This window comes from Archocentrus centrarchus, unplaced genomic scaffold, assembly GCF_007364275.1.
Source record: "Archocentrus centrarchus isolate MPI-CPG fArcCen1 unplaced genomic scaffold, fArcCen1 scaffold_37_ctg1, whole genome shotgun sequence".
Taxonomy (NCBI): Eukaryota; Metazoa; Chordata; class Actinopteri; order Cichliformes; family Cichlidae; genus Archocentrus; species Archocentrus centrarchus.
In genome coordinates, this window is record NW_022060264.1 from 2,736,897 (window position 1) to 2,763,467 (window position 26,571).

At 41.5% G+C, this 26,571-nt stretch overlaps 1 non-coding gene across 1 annotated transcript; it reads left to right on the forward strand.

Annotated features, from left to right (window-relative positions):
* The first annotated feature begins 13,237 nt into the window (after positions 1–13,237).
* trnar-ucu (transfer RNA arginine (anticodon UCU)) lies at positions 13,238–13,329 on the forward strand. The gene is given in 2 exon segments: positions 13,238–13,274; positions 13,294–13,329. It is a non-coding gene; the product is annotated as a tRNA-Arg (tRNA).
* Positions 13,330–26,571: the final 13,242 nt, after the last annotated feature.

The following is a 26,571-nucleotide window of genomic DNA, read 5'->3' on the forward strand; positions in this document are numbered from 1 at the left end:
CTGAGGCAGAATATGTGTGAAAAGATGTGTGAAGAAGAGATGTTGAGAGACAGTGTTGACTTCCAAAGAAGACAGCAGCAAAGGGGAGGATGCTAAAGAGTGAGACAAAGTCTGGCAATTTCTCTGACTTATGTACAATATTTGAACTCCTTAATTACTTCGTGTAATTCCTCAGGTGAGTTTACTGACTATTAGATGCCATTAGTTTGCAAATTAAGTGATAAAATGCAACATTTTGTGAATCTACACTTTCTCTCATTGTTGCATCATTCTTTCTAGGTCCTCATACAACACAGTGTGGATCTGTTTCTCCAGGACATTCTTTATGAATGACATTGTCAATCCAGCACTTTCATGTATTGTGAAATGGTTTAAAATCTGTTTTATTTAATCTGTTTTAATACAACTCTCAGTGGATTTCTTATCCATTGCACATGTTTTTTTTTTTGTTTTTTTTTCCTTAATCTTTCAGAATATGTTCTAGTGGAAAGTTTGACGACATTTGTCTCATCTGGTGTGTAACGAAGTGTGCAGTAACTTGAATTGTATCTTCTGGCTACAGAAGTGAGTTTAGGTCTAGTGAATTGTGCTGTTTTTGTCAGAAAAGACAGCCTTTGTGTATTTAGAGCATATGATATTTTCTTTTAATTTATTTTCACTTAAACTTAGCCAGCGTTACATATTTTTGTATTAACCAGTTATAGACATCTGAGTATGAGTTACAGCACATGCTGATTTCTAATCCCTGCTGAGATTTCACTTTCCAAATATTTCTTGCATTTATTTAGTTTATTGCATATGATAATAATAATAATAATAATCACATGTTATATTGATAGAGCTGTTTTTTTCCCCCCGTGGAAATGAACTAGTCACAGGTACACTTGCTAGTGTGGTGTTTAAGAGCATGCTGGGGCAGAGAGGGAGACGAGGAGCTACTGTAGAAGAGTGACGTAGTGATGTGAAGCAAAACGTTTATGACTACAGACAATTATCTAACTCACTACAGTCATTTAGATAATTCAGAAACTGTCAGAAATCAAATTTCTGACAGAGAATGCTGACCTGATGTTTTCTGCTTATTGAACAGCTAACTGGCAGAGTTACCAAACTATAAACAGTTAACCCAGCTTCAACATAGTTGCCCTGTCTGGACATTTTCTGGGCCTGGGAATGGGACAGCAATCAGGAAACGCTCAGAGTGGCCCAGGGATGTCCGTCGTTTCTCTAGTAGAGTTTTAAGATTCACCATATTCTGCAATTATTCCTGGGAGGTTCTGTTCTGCTTTGGAGTTGAGGCCTGCTGTCTATTGCCTTTCCTGCTGGGGCACATGACTTTCAGAAGATAATACCATGTTTTATTTTGTTTACTCCTGGTGGAGTGAACTGAAAAGAATGATTTGACATTTTAGTTGGCCAACAAAACAAACGTGGACTTTAATTTAGAATATTTCTTATTTTGCCTGCAATATTTGGAAACTGACCCTTTCAATTTTAAATACTTGGTGTGTTTATTGTATTTATAGTAAAGATCATTCTCATATACGGTATAAGTAGTTCATGTGCAGGTTGTTATTAACCCTAGTGTTCTCCATGTATGTTCATTTTCTGGGAGTAATTTTAGTTACATAATCTTGAGTTTTTAATCTCTTCAGTATTCAGAGAAAAAGCCTAGGGCCCCATCTACATTTATATATATATATATATATATATATATATATATATATATATATATATATATATATATATATATATATATATATATATAAAAATAAATAAATGGTAGATGGGCTATGTAATGCTCTTATATTACACTATGCTGTCTCCTTTTTTGTTCAGCTAGTACACCTAGGACTTTCAGTACACCCCTGTATTATACTCCTTATAGAAATACTGTGATAATTCTGCAGTGGTTGGATTAGTGATGGACGGGAGGAGGACTACAGAGTACAAGTGGATGATATTGTGGAGTGTTCTGGGAGAAATCATCCACTGAATGTGAATAAGACAAGAGAGATAGGGATTGACTTCAAAAGGAAAAGTACTGCTCATGTCCATCCTGGGACAAGATGCGGGTGTAGTGGAGGATCCTGGGCATCCACATCAACAACAAGTTGAACTGGAAGACCCACTCAAAAGCTAAAGAAGAGGATGAGCACGTTCCCTAAGGAAGCTGAGATCCTTCAACATGTTAAGTACAGCTGCATAATGATCAACACCAGCACCACTACACAACAACGAACCACAAGATCAGTTTCATGATCATTGATATGCAGATTCTTATGACCACTGATCTGTGGCAATGAGCAGTATTCACAGGGAACTGAGGAATGGCTGCAATCACAGCACTAAGATGGTTAAAGATGTACTCTTTGGTGCCTTCCTTGGTTCATTTTACATAAATGGTTGCCAGTGTTCCTCTCTGTCCAGGATGTGCACACCTCATCGTGTGAACAGACCTGATGAGGTAGCCCTTCTGTGTTATGCCATCCACTTATCCAGCGGCTGTTTGATTTCCCCTGTTATAGCCCTCCTGCCTGTAGGGTCCAGGGGGTCCAGGGAGCATAACACAAAACAAAAGGCAAACCACAAATGGGATCTTGCACACACTTAAAAGGTTTATTTACAAATATTTACAATGTTATTTACAAACCAAAATAAGGGAACAAACTAAAAAAGCATATCAGACTTCAGGGTCTCCAAGACCAAAATAGCAAACAAAAACCCCCCCACTTCCTAGAAACAAAAATAATGCTAATCTTTGGGGTGAAAACAAAAGACAATACCTAAACTCCCTGGCTAGCCACAAAACAGGAGAAAAAGGTAAACAAAAATGGCAGAGAACCCCTACCAAGCTTCCACCAAAACTGGAGCACTAACAAAACAAAAGAAACCACAGCAGAGCCAAAAACACAAATGCTAAGCTTTTCTACTGTTAATCTTAAACACTTTCAAAACACACAGCCGAAGGTCCAGCAACCACACACATCAAAAGCCCAGTGGCCTAAAGGCCAGGAGCACTGGCAGCTGGAGCCTTATATGCAGCCTCCCAAATGACTGCAATGCTACGCAGCTGTGGCAATCAGGCTGGAAGCACCTGGAGGAGAGAGAGGGAGAGCAGGACAGCAGCTCTCTTTCAAAAGAGGCCAAAGGTCCGTGGCCGTAACACCCCAGTGTACAGTGTTGAAAAAAATCTGGTGGTTCAGTGTAAAACAGTTAATAACATGTTGCACAGCTGTTTTGTGTTTACCCCAAATTTGTTTAAAAAATGTTGGGCAAACAGAAATTCATGTTGCCATTCAGTTGATGCAACATAATGGTTCAAAATATTAAGTTGACAGAACTCAGACTTTTAACTCAACTTATTTTTTTTTTTTGGGTCAAGTGTCCCAACTTTTCTCACATCTATTTATAGTTGTTTGGTCAACTTCATGTTCTCTTTGGAGTCCCATTGATCCAGCTGTTATACTATTCAAAACATGAAGTTAAGTCAGTTTTTTTGCAGTTTTGGTCCCACTCGTTGTTTCTCTCTCACAGCAAGTTGGCCTAACATAATATTTTTAAATAACTTTATTTAAACCAGCTTGCAAAAAACAAAGAATGAAAAAAACCCTTTAACAACAGACAGGATTAAACTGAATCACAGTAAACATTTTGAATACCATAGAGACAGCAGTGACTTACTTGACTTATGTCTGTTGGCTCCCTATGGAGCATAGGGCTGCAACAACACCATGAACCAACACTGACTTCGTGAGCATTTCTGTTTAAGTCAGCTCCGGCTGCAGGTGACCTGGAAGGCAGTAAAAACCTGGGGCTGAGCTGTGATTGTCATCAAATTCGCTGGTGTTCCAACTGAAAATTATCAGGCTGCATCCTCACATACTTGGGAAGTACGCAATATGAACTTGTGCACTTGAGTATTGAGATACGGCCCTAGTCCGTACATTTGGTTTTTAGCTAGCTAAGCGTAGTCTACTACCATGTATTAAGGAGCATAACAGTATCACCTATGTACTGTTGCTTAAGCAAACTCAAGCCAATCAGATACATTATACCAAACATTTTTTCAGAAAGTATACATCACTAACCTTCTATAATAACTGCCTCTCATTTTCTACCACTTGTCATAAATTGCTGTAGTGAAGTATGATTGGATTAGCTCAGAGTGAGGAGCGCGTGGTGTGGCTGTTCCTGGGCAAAGAAAACAAAGGTCAAAGGTGAGGAATGAAAAATATTCACTAAAAATGATAATATTGATAGTATTCAGAAAGCAAAAGAAAAATTATTATTTATCCCACACTCTAGCTAGCTTTCAATTCCCATAATCCCGTGTTAAATTAACAATAAATACTGTTTTTTCTTACTTCCATAAAAATAAATCTTAAAATTCTTTTCAGTATGCCTGGTAATCCGATAATGTCTATAAAACTAGGGGACTAAAACTGATCTAAAACTGCTGCTTATATTAAAAGAAAATGGGTTGTAGTATGTACTTTACAATGGCAGTGTACTTGTACTCTTTCTCTTGTCAAAAGCATTACTTCCATAATATGTTCTCATAAATGGACAAGCCAGACATCTGGTTGTAGGAAAATAGCTATTTCAACTTGAATTTATGTGTTCATTTATGATGTATATCCCAGGAATGCAATATAACTTACTGATTCAAGCTACTGAGTTAGACAAAGTTGGGTTAACAATAAGCACTCAACTTGAATTTATATGTTAATTCATTATCTACAATAATTTTAAGAACACGATATTGCTTGTTCTCTTAACTAATTTGGTTATAAAAAAGGCAGGCGAACAATAAAAAATGTACTAATTCAACATTAATCAAGTTGAGGTGTTTACAGTGTATAATTCATTCACTTTACCACATAGACTATATTGCTCATCCCAGGGGACCCAATCCTTGTGGTGAACCAGTTTTTGGTGTATTCTTTCTGGGAATGAAAGCCATCTAGACGTGGCATTTTGAAAATATGTATCTTAGCTGTTCCAACACTCCTGACACAAACAGGATACCAGTAGTTTTCTCCTCATGGATCGCCTGGAGCATTCTGCAGGCATCGTCCCAGCTTTGACAATTGCCCAGCTGGGATAACCACATTTACTTAGGGCCTCTTTGATTTGGTATTCTTCTGGCAACTCTGTCTGTGGGGATGGTGTTTGGTGTTTGCTCAGTGTTTCATTGTCCTGATGAGGACAAATTAGGAGTTTTCCAGTCATACTTTTTTTTTTTTTTTTAATAAATAACCTATCCGAAAGCTTAAGCAAGCAAAATTATGGTCTGCATGCTGTGTTGAGCCAAAGACATTTGCTTTGCCAAGAGGAGCTTTAAAAAGGCTCCTCTCGTTAGTCTTTCTTTCTTTCTTTAATTATTGATATTGGTATTATACAGTTTAACTATGCCGGAGCTGCCGGGCAGGAAAGAAGTTATAGAAGGAGGGAGGAAAAGAAGCGAACAAAGGAGGGGGGGGGGGGGCAGAGCATAAATAATGGGTCACCACCTGCTGCATCTGTAACAAAACACAAAAAAAAACAAGCAGCACCTGAACAAGAGAAAAACAAAAACAGTAAGAGGCACACGATCTTGCTTTGTTTTTTTCTGTATGTGTGTGTGTGTGTGTGTGTGTGTAAGTCTCCGTGTATTTGTGTTTGTCATGAAACATTCTTGATAATGAGGATGAAAAGCTGCCTCCCCCCCGAGGAGACAGAGAGAGAAAGACCCAGAAGACCCAGGCTGTCTGTAGCACCCCAGGAGCACTGAAGAAGAGAGGCCACACATCCCAAGGACATCCACATGCCCACCCCAGCAAAAGGAAGAGGGAGGCCCAGACAGAGCCAAAGGGCAAGAGCAAGAGAACCAGAGGCAACAGGCAGCCGACCCCGAGACTCAAAACTTAAATACTGATCCATATGCATTGGTTTATGGTACACAACAACTTTCAAATGATCCCCATTACCAGTGATAATTTCACATCCTCCCTGGTGAACTTGATGTGTTTGTCCACCAGGGTAATGTGATCAGTGTACTGTGATATGGTACATACTGAAATTTGAGTTTCACTCAGGTGTCATTCACATACCTGAACCAATGGCTCAGTCGTGTGAGAAGCAGATGTGGTAAAAGTACCAGACACTCTGTACTGTAGTAGAAGTGCTGATATTTGTGTTTAAAAAATACACTGGTAAAAGGTGAAGTACTGATTCAAATTCTTTACTCAAGTAGAAGTGGAAAAGTACAGGCTCTGAAATGTACTAAAAGTAAGAAAGTAAAAGTAGCTCATAGGTGGCAGAAATGTCCTCCAATTTTGGTGCAAAGGTAACTGAACCTTGTGCTATATTAATGTAATAATAAAACAATATTATTACATGAGAGCACAAACTTAATTTCAATCAAAATTCTAATTCTAATGAAAGCACACAGCTTGAACACTGTTGTGTAGAACATGAGCTGTGATTTGCTTCAGAAGCAAATAAAAATAAATATGTCTACATTTGCGTTTCATGATACAGCAGTCGATTTTCTTAGAAAGAACCACTGTGTGGCTAAAACAGACTCTGTGGCACAATGGATAGCACACTGGACTTCTGTGACTTGTTGTGGGGTTTGAGTCCCACCAGAATTGTAGTTTCAAGGTGGAAACCTTATCAAAGGCAACTCTGCATGACTCATGCTTAACAGAAATCTTAGCTGTGCTTTGCTTCAGATGCAATTCAAAGGTTGTGGTCTTGAATCACACAGGAGTTGCTGTTTTCAAGGGGAAAACCTTGTCAAGGACAATTCTTTACAAAGCCAGTTACACATAAATCTTAGCTGTGATTTGCTTCTGAAGCAAATAAAACAGAATATTTCTACATTTGCATTTCATGCAAATGCGCGTTGGACTTCTAGTGACTTGTTTCAGATGGAATTCAAAGGTTGTGGGTTCAAGTCCCACCAGAGTCGTAGTTTCTAGGGGGAAGTGACTCATGCGTAACATCATAGGCGTAGGAACCGGGAGGGATATGTCCCCCACAATATTGGAGACAGGTGCATTTGTCCCACCCAAAAATTACACCAAGGAGGAGAAAAATTTCTAACTCGCGTGCTTTTATTTTGAAGGCACAACATAGTGTCATGCCACTGCGCTCCCCCTCGCCCCCCTCTGAACGGCTCCGAGTTTTGGGAGCCGGAGACAGCGGCAGGAGTCAGAAACTCTGAATGAGGTAAAACGGTCTCTCAGGAATGTTACCATGAATATGGCTGTTTATCAGTTTACTTTCATACATAGGATAAAGTTTACTTACTGGACAAGAAGTCAATTTGCAATGAATTTCAAATGAAAGGCGGAGAAATCATTTTGGCTCTTCTGAATAGGCATATTTTAATAGCTGTTTTTTTAAACATAAGGTTATATTAAAAAGTGAATAATTTGTTCATTACGTTATCTGTGAGGATTCTTCATGTCAGAACGTCGTTTAATTAAAAAAACAGTTTGTTGCCAGTCACCTACATAAATGCATTTTTGACTATTATTAAATGTTTTCAACCAATAAAACATATCAACTTTGCACTTCTGTACGTTACTAAATTATTTTTGTGCTGCTGAAATATTTAGCTTGCTAGTATATGAACAATGTGAGAGCCACATTGAGAAAAAAAATAAATCATTTTGAGAATAAGTCAACATCATCAAGTTGTCATTTCAAGTCAAATAACGGCCACAGCTGCTATACTCTCTACAAAATGCCTTGCTAGAAACAACTTGATCAGCTGTGTTATTGTATCTTGTGGGTTCTGCATGTCCCCTCTGTACTGTACGAAGGTGCAGCCATCCTTGAATCTAACCATTGCCAGTTTGTGTGGTTTTTCCCTCTGAGCAGATGCAGCTTTCTGCACTCTCTCTTTAACGTCCTCATACTTATCACTACGTTGTGTTTATGTACTAAAAGAGAAATCATTTCCTTGTTACTAAAACTGATTCTAAAGTATAGTTTCACTAACTCATAATACAAGACATTCTGGAGGGTATAACAGATGTGTCGTGGCAGTTGTTTGACTTGAAATGACTTTAATCTGCACATTTTGACTTTTTTCTCAAAATTTTGAATTTATTCTCAAAATGCACATTATTTTTTCTCAATGTGGCCCTATCACTCCTTTGTACTATTACCAGCGCAGCCAGCCTGATAAAGTAAGCCCTACAGCTGGAATGACCTGGTCATTATGCTTCATAAAAGACTCAAGCCATTTTGTTTGGTGGTTTGTCCACGTCTTATGATTATAAAACTATATATATATATATATATATATATATATATATATATCTATATATACTATATATATATATACACACACACACATATATATATATATATATATAATATATATATATATATATATTATATATATATATATATATACACATATATATATATATATATACACATATATATATATATATATATATATATATATACATATATATTAGGGCTGGGACTTTAACGCGTTAATTTCGATTAATTAATTACGGGGAAATTAACGAAGTTAAAATTTTAACGCATTTTAATCGCACTTGCACCGTGGAACGTTTCTCAGTGCACGAGTTCCCGGCATACAGATTATATTGTCGCACAATGTCCAAATCAGGGGCCGCGTCCTGCGAAGGACCCGGCCCACGTCTTTTGCAGCCACGAACACCACAAAGGCCGGAAGTGAGCAGCTAGCCTTCATATCAGCTGCCGTCACCTCTGCGTAGCTCATGTCGCCTAGCAACCATGAGTGCGAAGCACAGCTGTGTAAAAGCAGCTGGTTAAACAGAGAACAAACTTTTTCTCCTTTTTGTGGTTTAATTTTAAGTCTTTAATTCAAAATAAGCTGTTAAACAAGCATAACACATTTCAACATCAAGGAATACAGCTGAGAGAATGATTAATTTCCAACTATAACAAGTGAGACATTAATGTTGAATAAAACTATCCAGTTATGATGCTTAACTTTAATTTCAGGAGTTTGCTTATCACAGGAGTACTTCCACCCTTCATTGGTCTGCGTAGTAGACTGGTGGGAAAATAAACAAAATTTTGAAGTTAAAGCTTATGTATATTGATTTATTCATCAACTAAACTTAAATTAATATTTATCATGTCTAATATTGAAATGCGATTAAAATGCGATTAATTTTGATTAATTAATTACAAAGCTTGTAATTAATTAGATTAATTTTTTTAATCGAGTCCCACCCCTAATATATATATATATATATATATATATATATATATATATATATATATAAAATCAAATCCCAGCTCGCCCCTACGGGTGGTCTATTTTGCCCTCCAAGCTCGGGTCCTCTACCAGAGGCCTGGGAGCTTGAGGGTCCTGCGCAGTATCTTAGCTGTTCCCAGTATTGCGCTCTTCTGGACAGAGATCTCGGATGTCGTTCCAGGAATCTGCTGGAGCCACTCTTCCAGTTTGGGGGTCACTGCCCCGAGTGTTCCGATTACCATGGGGATCACTATTACCTTCATCTTCCACAACCTTTCCAGCTGCTCTCTGAGCCCTTGGTATTTATCGAGCTTCTCGTGTTCCTTCTTCTTGATGTTCAGGTCACTTGGTATTGCAACGTCTATCACCACGACTTTCTTCCTCTGTTTGTCCACCACTACGATGTCCGGTTGGTTAGCCACCACAAGTTTGTCTGTCTGTATCTGGAAGTCCCACAGGATCTTAGCTCTGTTGTTCTCAACCACCCTTGGGGGCGTGACCCATTTTGACCTCAGGACTTCCAGGTCATACTCGGCACAGATGTTTCTGTATATTATGCCAGCCACTTGGTTATGGCGTTCCATGTATGCCCTGCCTGCTAGCATCTTGCACCCTGCTGTTATGTGCTGGATTGTCTCAGGAGCATCTCTGCACAGCCTGCACCTGGGGTCTTGCCTGGTGTGGTAAACTCCAGCCTCTATTGATCTTGTACTTAGAGCTTGCTCTTGTGCTGCCATGATTAGTGCCTCTGTGCTGTCTGTCAGTCCAGCCTTGTCCAGCCATTGGTAGGATTTCTCCATGTCAGCCACTTCTTCTATCTGCCGGTGGTACATGCCGTGCAGAGGCCTGTCCTTCCATGATGGTTCCTGTTCTTCGTCCTCTTCTTTCTCAGGTTTCTGCTGCCCGAGGTACTCACTAAGCACATGATCCTTTGTGGCCATCTTCCTGATGTATTCATTGATCTTCATTGTTTCATCTAGGATAGTGGTTCTGACACTCACTAGTCCTCGGCCACCTTCCTTCTGCTTAGCGTACAGTCTCAGGGTGCTGGATTTGGGGAGCTTTCTTGTCTTAACATCAGTGGCTTCCATTTCCTCCTTTGGCCAGCTTATTATCCCAGCAGGGTATCTGACAACTGGCAGGGCATAGGTGTTGATAGCCCAGATCTTGTTCTTCTCATTCAGCTGACTCTTCAGGACTTGCCTTACTCTCTGCAGGTACTTGGAGGTTGCAGCTTTCCTAGCCGCCTCTTCATGGTTCCCATTTGCCTGTGGGATCCCAAGGTACTTGTAGCTGTCCTCAATGTCTGCAATGTTGCCTTCTGGTAGTGTAATCCCCTCAGTTCTGACTACTTGTCCTCTTAGTTACCATCTGACTACACTTCTCCAGTCCGAATGACATGCCGATATCATTGCTGTAGATCCTGGTGGTATGGATCAGCGAATCAATATCTCTTTCACTCTTAGCGTACAGCTTGATGTCATCCATGTACAGGAGGTGGCTGATGTTTGCTCCATTCCGTAATCGGTATCCGTAGCCAACTTGTTGATGATCTGGCTGAGGGGATTCAGGCCTATGCAGAACAGCAGTGGGGACAGAGCATCTCCTTGGTAAATCCCACACTTGATGGGCTTGAAGTTGGCCTCTAGTGTTGTTCTCCACATACCCATTGAGGTCTTGATGAAGGCTCTTAGGGTCCTGTTGATCTTATACAGTTCTAGGCATTCCAGGATCCATGTGTGCGGCATCGAGTCATAGGCTTTCTTGTAGTCAATCCAGGCGGTGCACATGTTGTCAGCCGGGTCTTACAGTCTCGAGTGACTGCTTTATCTACTAGTAGCTGGTGTTTTGCTCCCCTGGTCTCTCTGCCTATCCCTTTCTGGGCCTCGCTCATGTACTGTGCCACATGCCTACTCATCTTAGCTGCTATGATGCCTGACAGGAGTTTTCATGTTGTACTGAGGCAGGTTATGGGCCGGTAGTTGGATGGGACCGGTCCCTTCTGGGGGTCCTTGGGGATCAGGACCGTCCGGCCCTCAGTCAGCCATTCTGGGTGTGTCTTAGCCTCTAGCAGCTGGTTCATTTGTGCTGCCAGGCGCTCGTGGAGTGCAGTTAGCTTCTTTAGCCAGTAGGTGTGAATCATATCAGGGCCTGGTGCTGTCCAGCTCTTCATGTGTTCTTCTTGGATGTCTGCCACTGTGATAGTTACTGGGGCCTGTTCTGGGAGGTTGCTGTGGTCTGCCCTTAGATCCACTAGCCACTGAGCATTGGTGTTGTGTGTTGCATCCTTCTCCCATATGCTCTTCCAGTATTGCTCCGTCTCCAGCCTTGGTGGGGGTGCTGTTCTCATATTGTTCCCCTGCCACTGAGAGTATACCTTGGATGGTTCGGTGGAGAACATCTAGTTTATTTTCCTGGCTTCTATCTCCCTAGTATACCTCTTCAGGTGGTTAGCCAAGGCTGTGAGCCTCTGCTTGGCAGTCTCTAAGGCCTCAGGTATGGACAGCCCGTTAGGCAATGCTTTCTTCTTCATCCCACGTTTCTGCAACTCTGAGAGCTGGCTAACTTCCCTCTTTGCTGCCTTGATCTTAGCCTCCAATCGTCGCTTCCATGGAGGGTACTGCTCCTTATTGCTGTTCATCTTATAGCCAAGCATCTCAAGGATCACTGCTGCCATGTTATACATCAACTGATTGGTTTCAGTGATGGTACTGGTAGGGATTGTCCGTAGTGCTGCATTCGCATCTTCTAGTAGGTCTTCAGAGAGTACTTCACATACTCTTGGTAGTCGGCGTCGAGGGGTCCACTTTGCCTTCTTAGCCATGATCTTATCTTTCAGGTCAGCTGCTCTGGTATTCAGTGTACTTGTTATTATCTCGGAGTGTGGGGATGATGAAATCTCCCCCCCTGACCTGTCGTCCTGGCTCCCCCTTGCTGTAGCATTTGTGTTGTACCTCATCAATCTCTAGCTGCAATAGTAGCTGCTTCCTTCGTATGTTGGAACACTGAGCCACAAGTTGTTTCGTTGTCAGTGTGGATGTTGGGTTTCAAAGAATCCATAGATCCCACATCCTCTTCATGTAACCCCTCTCGCTGGGATTACATGTATAGTAGCATTCCAACAGTTCCCGGTTCTCATCTTGTGTCCACTTATGCCGTAACCTTCTAGTTCCAGTATATATATATATATATATATATATATATATATATATATATATATATATATATATATATATATGTATATATATATGTATATATATATATACATATATATATATATATATATATATATATATATATATATATATATATATATATATATATATATATATGTATATATATATATATATACTTTACTTGCATTAAAGTATTTTTAATGCAAGTACTTGTACTTCTACTTAAGTACAGAATGTCAGTACTTTTGCCACCTCTGATTATTTGTGAGGGTTCTTTCATGTCAGAATGTTGTTTAATTAAAGAACCAGTTCTGTTGCCAGTCAACCTACATAAATACATTTTTGACTGGTATTAAATGTTTTCCACCAATAAAACATATCAAACTTTGAACTTGTGTGTGTACTACTAAATTATTTTTGTGCTACTGAAATATTTAGCTTGCTAGTACCAGTGTAGCCACCTGATAAAGTAAGCGTACAGCCCTGGAATGACATGGTCATTACGCTTGATAAAAGGCTCAAGCCATTTTGTTTGGTGGTTTGCCCACATCTTACAATTATAAAACACATACATATATAAATTATATATGCAATAATAGAAGAAAGTAAAAGATCAAATAGTATTTTTTTGAAGCTTTGTTCAGAGTATTTAATGACCTGTCAGGTTTCCGATATGTGTCCCTCCCAATAGTAAACTCATTCCTACGCCCTTGCCAGTTACACAAATAAGACTGAATATTTCCTCCTTTGCGATTCATGACATAGGAGTCTTCTTAGAAAGAAGTATTGTGCATCTTAAGTTGGCTCTGTGGCACAATGGATAGCGCATTGGACTTCTAGTGACTTGTTTCAGATGGAATTCAAAGGTTGTGGGATCGAGTCCCACCAGAGTCGTATTTTCTGAGGGAGATGACTCATGCTTAACATAAATCTTAGCAGTAATTTGCTTCAGATGCAATTCAGAGGTTGTGGGTTCGAGTCAAACAAGAGTTGCCATTTTCAAAGGCAAAACCTTATCACAGGCAAGTCTGTATGACTCATGTTTATCAGAAATCTTAGCTGCCCTTTCCTTCAGATGCAATTCAAAGGTTGTGGGTTTGCGTTCCACCAGTCACTCTTTTCAAGGGGAAAACCTTGTCAATGACAATTCTTTACAAAACCAGCTATACAGAAATCTTAGCTGTGATTTGCTTCAGATGCAAATCAAACTGAATATTGCCACATTCAATACACACACAGACAGTATGAATAGTTGATCAAACATAAGTTTAACAAGACAAAATCTCATAGAAATATGACATGTTCTTTAAAAAACATAATTTGGGGGCCTGTTGCCTTTATTAGATAGCGTAATAGTGGAGAGTGGGCAGGAAAGTGGGGAAAAACATGCAGCAAAGAGCATCAGGTCAGACTTGACGCCAGGCTGCTGCATGTCAGCCTTACAGCATGTGATTGCCCTGTGAGCTAAACTGGCATCCAACAATATGACATATTCAACCATGCTTTTTTTTCTCCTCAGCACTAAACTCATTCTAAATTGCTGCATACAAAAAAGGATCACCCTTTTCCTTCTTTCCAGCAGTACCTGTCAAGCAAACCTTCACATCAGCAGCAGCAGGTGTGCAGATGATGATTCCTGAAACTGTAAGAACACTTCTGAAGCAAACTTTTAAATTGCTGACTGCTCTGACATTATGCACTCCTAAACTTTGCTGTTCATCATCCAAAAGAGTTTATAAAATAACTTGTTCCATAATTTAGAAAAAAAATCTGGAAATGGATAGCAGAAACTGTACATTCTGAACCAAATACATATGTACAAAAAAGAACATACAAGTGTGGTCCGAATTTCACATACACGCATCGTGGGCATGAATGTCGTACTAATTTGGGCCTTTTGATAATTTCTTTGAACTGTTCTTTCTCCTGGGTGGAATGATTGTACAGCATACCTCCTTACTGAATTAAATAAACAAGAATTGGGTGCACAAGTTTGAACATATTTTCTCTAACCCACACAAAATTATACACACATCCACTAAGTGGTACTGAATGCAATGTCTTTTAACTTGACAAGGCCAAGGCCTGGTAACTTCTCCTCAGTCATCATGATTGTCTACAACTTGTAGTTTCTCATTGCCAGCTTTAAAGAGAACTAGCTGCCTTTTTTCAAAAATATAAATATAGTAATTTCTCTACTTTTTAACTTAAATATAGACATTGTTAAGGGTGGCAAAAATGACCTTGGATGGACCTGGGTTTGAATGAAAATGATAAAAGAACACAGAATAAATTAGAAATTTACGATTTCTGGGAATTAAGGCGGTGGGTGATTTTTTGAATGAACCTGGAACAGAGTCAGGTACTTTTGGTCCGTGATCTTTAAACATGGCATTCAACTTCTGTGATGTCTGAAATGCCATGTGTGACAAATTTCCTCTTTGGCAACTAAACATAACCATCAGAAAACTTCACTATGGTCTTGCTTCACACCAACTCTTGTATTGTAGTACTCTAGTAATTTGGATAGATGCTGTTTAAGGATCATCCTGCATAAATGGTATTGCATATGCCAGTATTGCATATTATTGCTGTTGTTATTATTGCTGGAACTGTTATTTCTTTGCACCCTCTTAAGAACAGTTTTTAAGGCATTATCACTTTTAAAACTCCTGACCAATGATTAACACAACTCTGTAGCACATTGCTAAAGTACACTTAAAATACTGGCTTCCTCCTTGAATCACCTTTTGAAGAGATTATTAAACTACAGTGACAGACAAGAGCCATCAATCTGTTTGTGTGGCATAAGAGTCTGTTAACACAAACACATCAGTCACTCTTTATGTAAATATCATAAATCTTTCCCTGTCTTTCATATTTGTAAGGTGAACATAACAAAAAAGGAGAAACATTTCTCTTCATATAAACAGCATAATTTTCACTCCATCTGTGTCTGTTCTGGAGAACCACAGTTCGCAGAGTACATGTAAGTGAATTATGAGTGCAGCAGTGCTCATTTCGCGTTTTATTTGCTGACCTTTATGGGTGCTGCCACCAATGAACTTTGAAGTTGTTTTAGAGTAAAAACAGATTTATATAGTGAAAATTTGTGACATTCTTCCTTCAGCTTAAAGTTAAAAAAAAAAAGATGTCAAAGGTTTAGATGGGCTACGATCACAATGAAAGCTTACTAGAATGAGTGGATGTATATGCATATAAGCATGTGTTTGTATTTTTTTCTATAATCACAGTGAGTTTTTTCCAAGATAGATAGCATGCTGGTCCTGACTGACATATTGGATAAATTGATCTGATCATGATCATGTTTTTGTTTGGGTTATTTAAAAAAGTTTTTTTTTTTTTTTTGGTGCTTGTCTTTAAATATCATATATTCTAAATTTCTATTAAATCTCTACAGCTGCTGGATGAAATGGCATAAGATTTTGACAGTGAACATTTTTATAGCCACCATTCTTACAGCCCTTGTTGGCCTTTTGCATTTCATTTACCCAAGAATGGTACGTGCAGGCTGCTGATCAGGCTTGCTCCCATTGTTGTCTTCAGTCCAGTGGACCAGTATTTGTTGCTCGCCTCATCTGCCATTGGAGCTGACTGCACCACTTACCATGCCCTAATCAAGCTGCAGCAATCTCAACATATGCATTTGCACTTAAGGTGTCAGTCTAAGCAACTGTGTCCTGCTCATTGTTTTGTGTGTTCTGTAACATGTGCTAGCAGCTTTGTGTTTTTCTGTATCTGCTACACACTTACATTAGATACTCATAGCTTGGAGCATTGTTGATTTGTATATACAGTACTTGTGCTGCTGTTTGGAAACAGGGCCAGGCTTAGCTTTTATTGGTGTTCACTTATACATAGTTATTTATTTATTTATTTTGATTTTTGGGTGTAGGGGTTGTTGCTTCCCTTCTTTCAGTGTGGGTAGGGAACATAGCTACTTTCTGGTAGATTAGATGGCCGCAGTGCTCTTTAGGAATTTGTTTGATTTTAGTTGATTAATCAGCTGATTTGGCAACAGCTTCAGGAAAAGTTTTTCTTTGCAAATTTGCCTCCTTTGCTGATTTCACCATAAAGGTTTTTTTGTTTTACACAGCTAGGTGTGTTTATAGCCACCATTCTTACAGCCCATGTTGGCTGTAAGAATTGGTGGCTGTAATGCTGGCTTTTACACAGCTAGGTGGACCCCTATGTCTGCAACAAAGAGGGAACAGTTTACCCTGCCTGGGATAGGGTTACCTGGGCCCCACCCTGGAGCCAGGCCTGGGGAGGGAGCTCGAGGGAGAGCGTCTGGTGGCCGGGCATTAGCCCGTGGTGCCCAGCCGGCACAGCCCAAAGAGATTACATGGGCCCACCCTCCTGTAGGCCCACCACCCGCAGGAGGCATCGTAGGGGTTGGGTGCAGTGTGTGTTGGGCGGTGGCCAAGGGCGGAGGCCCTGGCAGACTGGTCCCCGGCTATCGAGACTGGCTACTGGGACATGGAATGTCACCTGTCTGGTGGGGAAGGAGCCTGAGCTAGTGTGTGAGGTTGAGAGATACTAGCTAGATATAGTTGGGCTCACCTCAACGCATGGCCTGGGCTCTGGAACCAGTCTCCTGGAGAAGGGCTGGACTCTGTTCCAGTCTGGAGTTTTCCTAGGCGAGAGGTGGCGAGCTGGGGTGGGTATTCTTGTATCCCCCCGGGTTGCTGCTTGCACGTCTGAGTTTTCACCAGTGGACGAGAGGGTAGTTTCCCTGCGCCTTCAGGTCAGGGAACGGGTCCTGACTGTTGTTTGCGCTTATGCGCCAAATGACAGTTCAGAGTATCCACCCTTTTTAGAGTCGCTGGGCGGGGTGCTGGAGAGTGCTCCATCCGGGGACTCCATAGTCTTGCTGGGAGACTTCAACGCTCACGTGGACAATGACAGTGAGACCTGGAGGGGCGTGATTGGGAGGAATGGCCTGCCCGACCTGAACCCGAATGGTGTTTTGTTATTGGACTTCTGTGCAAACCACAGTTTGTCCATAACGAACACTGTGTTCGAACATAAGGATGTCCATAAGTGCACATGGCACCAGGACACCCTAGGTTGCAGGTCGATGATCAATTTTGTAGTGGTATCATCAGATCTGCGGCTGTATGTTCTGGACACTCGGGTGAAGAAAGGAGCTGAGCTGTTAACTGATCACCACCTGGTGGTGAGTTGGATCAGGTGGCATCGAAGCAATTCTGGCAAACCGTCAGGTGACTCAAGAGAGGAAAGCAGTGCTCCACTCACACAGTTTATAATGCGGGTGGGGTGCTGCTGACTTCAACTGAGGCTATGGTCAGACGGTGGAAGGAATACTTCGAGGACCATCTGAATCCCACTGACATGCCTTCTGCAGTGGAAGCAGAGTCTGGGGACAAGAGAGATGACTTGCCCATCACTGGGGGTGAGGTCACTAAGGCAGTTAAACAACTCCTTGGTGGCAGGGCCCCTGGGGTGGACGAGATTCTCCCTGAGTTCCTGAAGGCTCTGGATGTTGTAGGGCTGTCTTGGTTGACACGCCTCTGCAACACCGTGTGGAGATCTGGGGCAGTGCCATTGGATTGGCAGACAGGGGTGGTGGTCCCCATCTTTAAGAAGGGAGAGACAGGAGAGTTTGCTCCAACTTTTGGGGGATCTCACTCCTCAGCCTCCCGGGTAAGGTCTATGCCAGGGTGCTGGAAAGGAGGGTCTGCCTGTTAGTCGAATCTCGGATCCAGGAGGAACAATGCGGTTTTTGTCCTGGTCGGGGAACGCTCTCTTTATCCTCTCAAGGATATTTGAGTGTGCATGGGAGTTTGCCCAACCAGTCTACTTGTGCTTTGTGGACTTGAAGAAGGCATTCGACCGTGTCCCTTGGGGTATCCTGTGGGAGGTCCTGCAGGGGTGTGGGGTGTCTGGCCCGTTGTTGCGGGCCATTCAGTCTCTGTACAACCGCAGTGAGAGCTTGGCCTGTATAGCCAGTAATAAGTCGGATTTGTTTCCTGTGGGTGTTGGACTCCGTCAGGGCTGCCCTTTGTCACCAATTCTGTTCATAATTTTTATGGACAGAATTTCTAGGCATAGCCAGGTGGCAGAAAGCTTCTTCCTTGGTGGCCTCAGAGTCTCATCTCTGCTCTTTGCAGATGATGCGGTCCTGTTGGCTTCATCAGGTGGTGGCCTCCAGCTCGCAGTGGAACCGTTTGGCTGGCATGAGAATCGGCACCTCTAAGTCTGAGGCCATGGTCCTCAGCCAAAAAAGGGTGGAGTGCCCTCTCTGGCTCAGGGACGAGTTCTTGCCCCAAGTGGAGGAGTTCAAGTATCTCGGAGTCTTGTTCACGAGTGATGGGAGAAGGGAGCGGGAGATCAACAGACGGATCGGGGCTGCTTCAGCAGTGACGCGGACGCTGCACCGGTCTGTCATGGTGAAGAGGGAGCTTAGTGTAAAAGTGAAGCTCTTGATTTACCAGTCGATCTACGTTCCTATCCTCACCTATGGTAACGAGCTTTGGGTAGTGACCGAAAGAATAAGATCGCAAATACAAGCGGCAGAAATTAGTTTCCTTTGAACGGTGGCTGGCCTCTTCCTTAGAGATAAGGTGAGGAGTGCGGCCATCTGGGAGGGGCTCAGAGTAGAACCGCTGCTCCACCACATCGAAAGGAGCCAGTTGATGTGGCTCGGGCATCTGAAGAGGATGCCTCCTGGCCGCCTCTTGGGTGAGGTGTTCCGGGCATGTCCCACTGGGAGGAGGCCCCGTGGTAGACCCAGAACACGCTGGGGATTATGTCTCTCGGCTGGCCTGGGAACGCCTTGGGGTCCCTCCGGATGAGCTGGAGGAGGTGGCTGGGGAGAGGGAAGCCTGGGCTTCTCTGCTTAGGCTCCTGCCCCCGTGACCCGGCCCCGGATAAGCGGAAGAGAATGGATAGATGGATGGATGGACACAGCTAGGTGGTAATAATGATTCTTAGCTGTTCGTCTGACTTCTAATCCAACAGCATCATGATGTTTTCCAGCTCGTAACCATGTGAGGTCTAAGATATGATCAGTAATGACCCCCAACCCTAACTCTAGCCCTAGATAATCAGAATATGTAATAAATGTTTTCATTAAATTGTTCTCTCAAATATTGACATTTGGGAAACAAAGAAAATAATAATTCTGACACACATCAAAAACAATTAAAGCTTTTTGTTGTTGTTGCCCCCATATTTTAGCCAAAGTATAAGGTTAGGGTTATCACCTTTGATGACTTAGACCTTAGAGAGTTCATTCTTTTACTGAGTTGGGTAAGACTGCATTTTAGCAAAAGCCCAATTTCCAAACTAGAAGACATTGTCTTTCAAATCAAAATTCTTACAATTATTTTGGCCATACAGTTTTTCCTGTTATAAGAATCACATTTGTTTATGAGAGAACCCTAATCCTACCATAAACAGTTTAGAGATAGGGTTCCGAAACAGGTACTAGTTTCTGAAATGATGGTTATTGAGTATGTGGTTAAAATGCATCATAAATCTTACCCTACTAGGTTCATCAGTGACCTGGTGGATATTAGCCCTGTGAGATCAAAGTGATTACTGGCCTGGGTTACTAACCATAACCCAGGTCTAGGTTTGCGGTCATCACAAATTATGATTTAGACCTCAAGGGGTTAATAAGTAAAAATTAAAATTTATTTTATTGGTAAATTAGAACATATAGCTTGCAATACTAAAGGGGAGAAAAAAATGACTGCATATGTTTTTTTTTTTTAATGCATTCTTTGTCTCTCCTGAGAAAAATAACCATCAGTCAGCACAAAAGCTGATGAGAGTCGGTTGCTGCCACACTAGTCATTTGTTGCAATTTGCTGCTCTTTGAGGGTTTTCAAATGAGTCTTTGAGAACAAAAATAGCTGCCATTAGCTCCTGACTGTTGGTTGATTGAGAGACATTAGCTGCTGCCTGCGGAACCGCCTGGCAGAGAGAATGAAAACACATAAATCCTTCAGAGCAAGCCTTGTCAATGCCTCATGAAAATCTTTTATCACAAAAATGGGAAGGCTCCAGCGGCAGTGTTTCAGACGGCAGAGCATGGTTTAAAATTAAATTTTGTGACACAAGTAATATGATACAGCTTTTTCCATTTTGGAGTTTCTGGTTTTCTTTGTTTCCTTTAAAGATCAGCAATGTTAAGAAAGTTTGCAACTGAGAAAGGGTGCAAACTTGTGTATTTTAAAGCTCTTGCTTTCCCAGCAATTTAATAATGTCCAGGAATTTCTAGCAGAACATTCAATTCAATTCAGTTCAGTTCAATTTTATTTATATAATATCAAATCACAACAAACAGTCACCTCAAGATGGTAAAGACCCTACAATAACATGGTGATTAATGTTTTCAAGCAAGCCCAAAGTTCTGAAAAAGAATAATCATTACCTATCAAGAGTGCAGGAATCTCAAATCCCCTCTCATTTGCAGAAATGCACAGCAAACTTCATGTCTTGTTGGTTCCATGTCTTGCTGGTCTATCATCTAAATGTTCTATCATATTGGCCCCAAATTATGAGCAAATTAGTCTTTTTTTTTTTTTTTCTACATTGTTATACTGACAGCAACAATAACTATTAGATATACAGCAGTACAATGCTTGAACATCTTTATGCTTCCTGAATTTGTTTTTTTTTTTTCCAAATTTCAAAAAACCCTCCCCTCACCCCCAGTTTTTCACAAATTGTAACCCTATGTAGTTTCATAACTTGCAGACTGTTGTCTGTGCTGGTTTTACAGGTGAGAATGTGATTTCAAAATGCAGCTCTTCCAATAAATTTATAAAGCTTTATTCTCCTGCTCTCCTCCTGTTCTATTATTCTGGCCACTGCCTCAGATTCACATCCATTATCATTACATTTCAGATTGAAGCCTGTCTGAAGAGCTGAAAGACTCACATGTAATGATCTATAAAATCCTGATGAAATGGTGTAATGTGGTAATATTTTATGACTACAAACACATGCTAAAGTCCCTTCTGTGACTAGTATATAATACAATAATATTTCTTGGTGCATATGGATTGACTGTGTGTAGTGTGTAGAGGAAGGGCAGCAGCCAATGACTGATGTCCATTATGTATTCACAAATATGTGCCACAGAAACTTCAAGATCAATCAAGGCTGTATGGCTTGCAACTCTTTTTTTTTCTCTAAACAGCAAAAAAAAACTTTTTCTGTCAACCCACACAGCACCCCACTGCAGAACACAGCACATTAAATCCCCTCTCTGGAGGCTGTCAGAAGGCATTTTTGAAAATGCAGGAAATGACTAAGTGAAGTGGAAGGTGAATGAATTAATCATCAAAAAGTTAATGACATCACTCCATCATAAAGAGGAAAACCATGAACATCAGCAGTCATTCAGCTGAAAAAACTCTGAAAGAACATCTCTTGACTAGGACTCATCGTAGCAGGAAGCTGCTTCAGAGAACTACATTACAGTGTCAATTTGTCGTGTTGGACCAAATGTCCACTGAGACGGTAATGCGCTGGCTAGTGAATCAATGTTCTTTTATAGATACTAACAATCTCCAGCAGCTCCAGTCTGTGGGAGGCACAGTGCTGCCTCAGTTTCCATTCTCAAAGGAGTAAAACAGAGTTAAAATGGACAAAAAATTTTCTTGAAAATCACAAAGGAAAATAGGATGATACTGATTACATTTGATAATAGTCTAAAACATTTATAGATATGCTATATAGACACAAAGAACAGCAGACAGACACCGCAGAGTTATCCAGGACTATTTATATCATCTTTTATTTCTCCAGTTTATTTCCACTGGGACCAGCTTTATATAGGAGATTAAGCAGACACAGCAAAACAGCTTTTATTTACAGTAGCAGTCAGCACATGAGAACTAAAGGGTCATTGCAGATAAATTCTCATAAACTGGGTGATGTCATTTTTTCTGTGCAGAGTAGAATTAATGACAAACTATTCAGTGTTTGAAGTGTTTGAAACAATGTTTCATTATCTGCTGAACACAATAATAATTTGGAGATTTTTCTGCATACCATTAGAGGTACAAATGATGAATTTGAGAGTTATACTAAATGATGTGCACTGGCATGTACATAGCACTTTTCTAGTCTTATTAACAATTTAAAGTGCTTTAGATTAGACATTAGACTTGCACAAAACACCAAATTAAAGCATAGTGTTTAATAACTTTGTGCTGTAGCTCTGCTGTAGAAAAACTAAGGGCTTAAATACACACAAGGAAATCAGGGAGAGTGGAAACAACAGATAAAACAAATGAACCTAATGACAAAGGGGAAGCAAAATTAAACACAAAGCACAGGGAACACGAGACTGTCAAAATAAAACAGGAAGTGACACAAAGGAACAGAAAAGCAGACCTGACACTGAACACTAGCAAACACAAGGAACTAGAAAACCAAACAATCAAACCCCAAAACAAAAGAAAAAAACCCAAAACAGATAAATAAAAGCCAAACCAAAAACACACAGGGTCCAACAGACCCCGGACCATGACAGATAATTATGTTAAAATGCTGCTTGTCGACTACAGTTCAGCTTTTAACAATATTATCCCTTCCATACTCACCACCAAGTTGGATGATCTAGGATTCTATCCATCCCTGTGTGACTGGATCTCCAACTTCCTAACAGACAGACCACAAATATTGTGGGTGGGCAATCATGTCTCCCACTCTCACCCTCAGCACTGGTGCGCCCCAAGGGCTGCATCCTGAGCCCCCTGCTTTACTCACTATACACTCACGACTGTGTGACCGCTTCCAGCTCTACCACCATTGTGAAGTTTGCTGACGACACCGTAGTGTTGGCCCTGATCTCAGACAATGATGAGAGAGCCTACTTGGAGGAGATTAAACACCTGGAAAACTGGTGCCAGGACAATATTCTTCTGCTCAATGTCAGCAAAACAAAGGAGCTGCTCCCAGGATACTTAAGAGTAGAACGGGAGGCAGAGCCTTCAGCTTTCAGGCCCCTCTTCTGTGGAACCAGCTTCCAGCTTGGATTCGGGAGACAGACACCCTCTCTATTTTTAAGATTAGGCTTAAAACTTTCCTTTTTGATCAAGCTTATAGTTAGGGCTGGATCAGGTGACCCTGAACCATACCTTAGTTATGCTGCTATAGGCCTAGGCTGCTGGGGGGGTTCCCACAATAGACTATTTCTTTTCATTCACCTTATTTACTTTGTTTATACACAGCATGTCTTTTCTCTCCCCTCAGCCCAACCGGTCACGGCAGATGACTGCCCCTCCCTGGGCCTGGTTCTGCTGGAGGTTTCTTCCTGTTAAAAGGGAGTTTTTCCTTCCCACTGTCACCAAGGGCTTGCTCATAGGGGGTCGTTTTTGACTGTTGGGTTTTCTCTGTATTATTGTAGGGTCTTTACCTTACAATACAAAGCGCCTTGAGGCGACTGTTTGTTGTGATTTGGCGCTATATAAATAAAATTGAAATTGAAATTGAATTGTGGACTGCAGCAAGCAGGCGCGGTGCTATCAGCCTGTTCAGATCAATTGAGCCCCAGTAGAAAGAATAGACAGCTTCAAGTACCTTGGAGTACACATCTCGCAGGACCTGTAATGGTCTTGCCACACCAGCGCCATAGCAAAGAAGGCTCACCAGCGTCTCTACCACCTCAGATATCTAAGAGACTTCAGATTTGCTTCCGTGTTGTTAAACTTAAAGCTGACATCATTGCTCTAGTCCAGTCATCTTTCTGCCCGTGTACTTCAAGCCAATGAGTCTCTACTCTGCATACTTTAAATTTCACTGCTTACCTGCCATTCTTCCTTGCAGGATCATTTGTGCAACCCACCTCCTCCCCATCTCCACCTCATCCAAATCACTCAGTGCACCATCCAAGCCAATAAGAACATCACAAACTACAGAGGCTGTGATGTGACAGCAGGAGACCTGAGTGTGTCGCTAGCAGAAAAACTTAACTGTTTCTTTGCTCACTTTGAGACACCGTAGGACCATTCATCTGCTCTGTCCCACTGTCCAGTAGCATGAGGTACAGCACATGCTCTTGGCAGTGAATGCTAGAAAGGCTGCTGGCCCAGACAGAGTACCTGGCAAGATCATGAGAGCATGTGCCCACCAGCTCACCCTGATTCTCACCAGGATTTTCAACATCTCCCTGGCCTAACCAGTCATACCCCCGCCTAAAAACAGCCACAATAATCCCCGTGCCAAAGAGGTCATCCGTCACTAGCCTAAATGATTACTGCTCTGTGGCCCTCACACCGGTAATCATGAGAGCTTTGAGAGACTGGTTCTCCAGCACATCAAGGACCACCTCCACCCACTTTCGACACCTATTAGTTAGCACATCGTGCAAACGGATCCACAGAGGATGCCGTCGATGTAGCTCTCTATTCTGTGTTGAGCCACTTGGAGCAGCAGCAGAGGTATGCTCACATGCTCTTTGTGGATTACAGCTCAGTCTTCAATACAATCATCCTGGACATTCTTACTACCAAACTGCACACCCTAGGCCCCCCCACTCACATGTTCCTGGATAAAGGTCTTTTTAACCAACCAGCCCCAGACTGTGAGATTTGGCCCCCATCTCTCCTCCACTGGCTCCCCACAGGGCTGTTTGCCTGTACTGCTTCGACACACATGACTACAGTCCGGCCCACAATAATAACCTCATCGTCAAATTTGCTGACGACACCACAGTGGTCGGACTCATCTCAAGGGGAGATGAGGCAGTCTACAGACAGGAGGTCCTGAAGTTGACAGTCTGGTGTTCAGAGAACAACTTGGAACTGAACACCATGAAAACCAAAAAAATTATCATCAACTTCAGGAAACACAGGAGTGAACCAGCCCCCATCTACATCACTGGCGAACGTGTGGAGAGGGTCCACACCTTCAGGTTTTGTGGTGTCCTCATCTATGCTGATCTCTCTTGGTCAGATAACATCACAGCTGTTATCAAGGAGGCTGAGCAGTGACTTCACTTCCTGAGGGTCCTCAGGAAGAACAACTTGAACTCAAACCTGCTTCTGACCTTCTACTGCTCAACCATTGAGACCTGTATCTGATTTTTTTCATGACAGTCTGAACAACACAGATCCGATTTGTACAAATGCGACCCAGGCCAGTTGGATATGTGGTCCTAAATCTGATACATATCTGATCTTTTCAAATGCGACCTGTGTCTGTAAGGCCAGGTCGCATTCATCTGACCTGCACATCATTTGCTACGTCCACACTTCAGGCTGAAGTGACCCAATTCCGATTTTTTCATCCTCATGCGACCTGTATCCGATTTGTTCATGACAGTCTGAACAACACACATCCGATTTTTTCAAATGCAACCCAGGCCACTTGGATATGTGGTCCTAAATCCGATACGTATCCGATCTTTTCAAATGCGACCTGAATGTGTACGGCCAGGTCGCATTTATCTGACCAGCATGTCATTAATACTCGACAAACGTCACTATTCTGCGTCCCGTTAGGCGGACGCAGGAAGGAAAACGTGTGACTTCCGCAAACATTGAGCACGCTCGCTACATGTGACGTTATCGCGTCCTCTGCTGTGCATGCGGGACACTTTCAGGTTTGTCTGCTGTTCACATACAGATCACATCCAAGTTGCATATATTTGGAAATCTGAACGACCACACAAAAAAAATCGGATTTCACAAAAAATCGGAATTGGGTCACTTCAGGCTGCAGTGTGAACATAACCTTAGAGTGGCGAGTCCAAGCCAGAACTTATCCAACATCAGTACCTCACAAATGCACTTCTGGAAGACTGGTCATAAATTCCCATAAACACTTCTAAACCTTGCAGAAAGCCTTCCCAAAAGAGTTGAAGCTGTTAAAACAAAGGGTGGGCCGACATCATATTAAACCCTATGAATTAAGAATGGGATATCACTCAAGTTCATGTGCATATAACAGCATATGAGTGAATACTTTTGGCAATATAGTGTATGTAATATGCAAAAGTCAAGACTTTTGCATATTACTGTATATTAAGATCAAGGTAAAAAAAATGGGTAAAACCAATGGTTTGTAATACATTCTAATGTGAAAATGCTGTTGGAACATCTCTTGAACTTGCCTATTTAATCAAATTTG